Consider the following 6024-nt stretch of genomic DNA (forward strand, 5'->3'; position numbering starts at 1 on the left):
AATTTTGTAAATTTGTATGTTATTTCGTTCTTATTCTCTATTCGCTAAGCTACTAGGTAGGGGCTTTTCTTTTCACTGTGTAATGAATGTCATTCTCATCATGATTTGATGGTATTTGGTTCAACTTCTCATCATCATTTGTTTTTTACCTTATCGAATTTCAACACACGGACGAAAGTCAGATTGGTTGTGGCTGAAGTATCTAGTTACCAAACCCTTACTAATCTAGGAATTAAAGGTACCCTTCTTACTTTCAACCACATGTTTATGCTTTTATATAAATATGTTAATACTATTAATTAATAATTATATAGTATTTGTTATGTTTATGTGTATGTGCTTGTGTGAAGTAGCTATAGGCATGGACAACACTTTCAATACAATATGGAATATAGTTAAAAACTTTGCAGGTAGCATTCAACTGTGCATGTGTTTGAAATCTAGTCAAGTGCTCTGACACGAAGGAATGAGTTTATGTGTATATGTTGGAGATCTATGATGGGGACACTAAATTTTGAGTCATTTTGGTGTGGTCCTCTACCTTCGCATGATGATACATGCATAGTATGTTTGTAATCCCAGAATCTTAGAGGCCTTTAACTCCAATTTTTGTTTCATCAAAGGCCTTGAGTTGAGCTATTTTTTCATAAGTGGAGTGTTTGCTTGTTTTTAACTGTAACTGATATGAGCTTGTGTCAAGTTTGTAGTCTAGGCTTAGCCAAATCTATTATATCCTCATGCAAGTTGTTCATAATATCACTGATTTAGCAATCTCAACATTCATAAAAATCACATTTTTCATGTGGTTAAATAGTAATATAAACCCATTAAACACAAAGTAACTACCCGACAATTATAGTTGAGAATTGAGAGAGAAGAGTGCAACTAACTATTCCCACTCTCTAGTAGCTTCTGCATGCCACTTGATAGAGTGATACAGGCGATCCAGGCTATAGAGTGCCAGTCCAAACATATATTATGCATCTCTCTCCTATAGATGACATGTAACACAACATTTCATCCTTGCTCTATTCATCCATCTTATTCAAATCAACTAAAAATCAACAAAAAAAAAGCTTCTTACGAACCCTTGATCAACATAATTTTGGTACTGCATAATCCTTTTCTTAACCTCTATAACAAGCAGCTTCCTCTGAATCCGAGCAACTCTACCTCTTCCCTCAGCTTTGATATCCTAATTTACACAGATTTATTTTTTATGAATGTAAGTAGTGGATAACAGAATTTTTTTCTTTAAGAGAAGATTAAGAAAGCAGTATTCATACAAGTTGACAAATTTGTCTGTTTTGGTCCAAAAACAATGAGCCTTGAAATAGTTACCTCAAAATATTCACCTTGGTAATTTGCGTAATAAAAGTTTGCACTAAAGGATAACACAATTTACCAAGGTAAAATTTATAAACAAAAACAATATGTAAATATGAAGCAGTGAGAAGTTTACATACCTAAGTAAGTTGAAGGCATCGATCTATAAGTTCTTCCATAGTTTCAATTTCATTTGAGCCCTTGACATTAACAGTGGCAGTGTTAGAGTTCCGCTTGATTGCCAACACCTCAGTGTTATAGTCAAGTTTTATTGGAAGTGATTCAACAATCCTCTACCAAAGACTTGTATATCCACCTTTGAATTGTCAAATTTTTCCAGCCATGGAAGTTCTGGTAAATTCATGAATGTAAGCATAAGGCATGTGTTGAATAAATCCATATCCTGAAGCAGTATAACCATGAGCCACTGATTTAGGAATAGATTTAAGTCCATGATGCTCAACATAATCTGGAGCTAAGTGTGAAGCAACTTCACTGAGAGCATGAACCCCAAAATGACCAGAATTCTTCACCTTTTCCCGTTAGTAGAACAAGTAGAATTAATATCATTAAACATCTGACTGTCAAGTCATAGATACAAAGGAATTTTCTTTATATGTCTATGAAAGACAAAAAGTATATATACTAACTTGGATTTGCAATGTTGGTGACATAACAAATACATAATCATCAGTAACTTTAACCTCTTGGTATTTTCTAGAGAAGCTATCAATAACAGCAAGCTTGTGGGAGTTCATAGTGATTTTTCTAGTGGACAGCCTGTCTCTTTTGCCAAGTGAAAGATGACAGGAGCACTACTTGTAGCCGAAACTTGCCCACCTAGATCATATACTTTTCTTGCATAAACATATATTATGATTAAAATTTACAGTCAACTTGATCAGCTAGAGAGTCATATTAAGATATAGGATACCTTCAATTTCTACTAATTCACACATGCCACCAACTGTATGATGCTTCTCCAAGATAGTGATATTATTATAACCAAGCCTATCCAGTGCATAAGCAATTGATAAGCCACTTGAACCAGCACCCACTATTCCAATTCTGGTGTTTACTGGCATGGAAGGATGCAGCTTGGAGAATTGATCCTCTATTGATCTTTTTGGATCCATCTCTGATTTCAAATCCTGAAACCTATGGAAGTATTTTAGATCAGTTGACAAGTTAGTCTAATGATTGCATTCAAATTCAATTGATTCAGTTGTATTCCTATACATGCATCATTCAGGAGCAAGGTCCAATCCCATAGTACAGAAAATTAAATGCCATCACCACTGCTCAAAGCTTTCTCTTCTGACAGTATTAAGAGGCAGTAGACTGAAAAGTGTAGTTAGGACTTAGCATTTGTGTCTCAGGAATGAGAATCTGACTTTTGAGAAACTTAAAAAACATTTAATATGAAGCTATAATTCATTATACTTGTTCAAGCTTAAGTAGTTAAGAGTTGTGGTGATAGATTATAAATGGCATAAAAATGTTCACATTAATCATCCACTTAATAAATGGCCTAATCAGTTCAGATCAGCAGAAGCTCAGTAGCATATATATGTATGTCACTGTCTTTAAAAGCAATATCCAATTATTCATGCAACTAGCATGCCTTTCAATTTCAAGTAGATGACTATTACTAGTCAAACTATCAACAAGATTATACTTCTTCTTATGATATTAACATATGCTAGAAAACATTGTAAAAGATCATAATAGCTAGCCAGACTACACTTAATCAATAGGATTAGAAAAATTAACATCCTGCATTTACTGCACAACTTCCATTACTTGATTTTTTTTTTTTTTTGTGTTTCTTTTCAAATTAGATCTTCTACTTACAGAATCAGCTTCAATTCAAGCCATGGAAGAGAGTCAACACAACTGATTAAAATTTTCAAGTCCCAAAAGTTTCACAAGCAATTCTTAAGGTGCCTAATTAACAGCATATGATGCAAAACTGTAAATAGTTATGTTAAATTAAACATTCTATAATGATAAAAAAAATTAAACATTTTGAGCATCAAGGTTATATACAAGTTTAGTATTCAAAAATAACAAAAGGCGGACAACATATTTAAAAACCAATAACCTGTGTAGCGAGTTGGAAGTTAACTGCATCTCTTCAATGTCCATAATACCTTGATGTCTCTTCTTAAATGTGTCAAAAAGTTCATCCCTAATGGAAAAAACCTAAAAATTGATTGCATAAGAATATATACAAAATCAAAATTATAATGTATAGAAATTGATTAGTCATTCCCTACTCTCCAATTTTTCCCTCTTTAAATGCTATGCCTCAATATAACTAGGATTTTGCTTGACATGGGATTCCCTTTCTAGATTGTCCAACCTCCCTAGAATAATCACAAGGATCGAGACATGTTCATTGGCCTATTTCTGTTATTCAATCTCTTGTTCGTGTTCCTTTCCATCATATGTCTCTCAATCTCCAACAGGTTCTGCCAGAACCTCTCAAATGTTGCCAATGGTTCAGCATCAAGAGTCCATTTAGGGTTCTCACGTTGTCCAAGGTAAACCTGTTCAGTTGAGTGCTTGGACAGAACTTGTATCAATGAGTTGGCATAGAGAATTACTTACAATAACCTATGTCATATTCTTTGAAACAATAACCCATGTCAAATCCTTTGATAACCTACTATCTGTAAGACCAAGTAGTGATAAACTTAAATCAGCCACTCTAACATTGTGTTCTTCATCTATGAGGATGTTTGAAGACTTAATGTCTTTGTGAATCACGGGTGGAGAAACATATCCATGCAAATATTCGATTTGGTGAGTTGCTTGCATTGCAATTGTTACCCTTGTCACCCAATCCATTTGCTCTTGCATCACCTTGTTGCCATGTAGGTGTTGATGCAAAGAGCCATGAGCCATGCACTCATAAACAACGAGCCTCTCTCCACCTTCTTCACAGTAGCCTAGTAGATTGAGCAAGTCAAGCTCGGTGTGAAACTCCTTGGAATTCTTCTGCACGTTGGGAGACATTATGGTCCTTTTAACAGCAACAATAGTACCATGTTTGAGGTCTCCTTTGAACACACATGAAAAACTTCCCTTCCCCACTATGGACTCTTCTTTGAATCCCCTCATTTCCCTTTCAAGGTCTTCTTAGGGGAACATTTGTGCTCTCCTAACTTTGAAGTCCTCCAAGTCCAACCAGATGTTGCATTTCTGATCCTTTTGGTTTGAAGAGCTCCCTTTTAGTTTGTTCACCTTTGGCCCTAAAGACTGACAATTTGTTAGCTTGTAGCGAACATACAAAAAAGCAGTTATAGACATAATGCCAACTAAGAAAACAGCAAAGGCTATCTCAGAAATAACCACTGGCAGCTGCATAGACCAAAATCTTTCAGTTCTTTTGCCAAAGGTAGCAAAGGCTCATCCCCCCAACAGAACACAGTCCTATTGTGAGAAAACAAGCCACAATTGAATTGAGAACCTGGTGAGATTGATTGAACTTGCCCATCAAACACATTGTTGTTCGTCATGTTGTAGCCCCAACAAACAACCAAAGAAGTGTTCCTGTGTCTTCCAGTCAATGGTTTCCTCAATCCACAAATGTCATAGTCACCAACACTGATATGTAGGTATTGAGCTCCCTTAACCATAGGCTGTGGCACACCCATTTCAACATGGCCACTGCTACCCTAACAATAAGGTTGGTTAGAACTCATTAAAAGCCCGCACACAAAGCCATCATCAGCAGTTAGACCAAGGAATGGAAAATGCATTGTTGTTCCATAAATTATGGCTGAGTCTATTCCATAACAGGTCATAGTGTGACATCCATCTAATTTCAACCCACAAAACACTAACCCTTTGACGCCATAAGAGACGACAATGGAAGACATGGAACCAAGACTTGAAATTTGCAACCACAAGCATGAAAAAACCACAACCTCAAATAGAGTCCCAAATAAAATTGGCCATGCATGGGTTCATGTTGAAAGCGTATATATATAATTTATTGTGTTTCTGAATATTAACTAATGTAAATGACTCAACCAACAAAACCATATAGCACAAAATCCGAATAAATATGGAAGTCAACATTTGTAATTGTTGAACCATATATCCTTTGACAATGCTTGCATAGAAACACAATTACATTGAAGCCTTAAAAATTTGACAGACGACTAAAAACTGCGTAAAAGAAAAGAATGATATTGGAATGAAGAAAAATTCTACTGTTCAGTTGAAAGTACCAAAAATAGGAATAATAAAACAATGTGGGAGAAGAATCAAAATCTCTAGCAGTGGCGTATCACATAGGGTGACTGACGCCTGACAATGGGCAGTGGCGGGTGAAAGAGAGTCATTGAGTGAAGCACCACCCCTATAACTGTTGTTTAGTTTGTTTGGGAGAGTACCCATGGTGTGAGTTTGTTTGCCATGCTCTGAAAAGCAGCCCTGCAATGTTTTTCAAGTTGCAGACTGCAGAGGAATATTATTAGGCATGTTTAATTTAAGTTAAAAAAATTTCTCTTTTTTTCTTAAAAGAACTTTTAACAAAGATAATCTTTTCAATATTAAACTAAACCACTCATGCACAAACAACAAATATAAATGCAATGAGAGACCTTGTTAAAAGTAGGGCATTACTGTCAAAACAAAAATGAAAATTGTTATGCTTCATAACTTCGTAGAAGGAAACCAAGTGCA

At 35.4% G+C, this 6024-nt stretch overlaps 1 pseudogene; it reads right to left on the reverse strand.

Annotated features, from left to right (window-relative positions):
- Positions 1 to 3704: 3704 nt before the first annotated feature.
- Positions 3705 to 5279, reverse strand: LOC102669465 (serine/threonine-protein kinase-like protein ACR4; annotated as a pseudogene).
- Between the last annotated feature and the right edge of the window lie 745 nt (positions 5280 to 6024).

Source organism: Glycine max, chromosome 14 (genome assembly GCF_000004515.6).
Source record: "Glycine max cultivar Williams 82 chromosome 14, Glycine_max_v4.0, whole genome shotgun sequence".
In the NCBI taxonomy this organism is placed as follows: domain Eukaryota; kingdom Viridiplantae; phylum Streptophyta; class Magnoliopsida; order Fabales; family Fabaceae; genus Glycine; species Glycine max.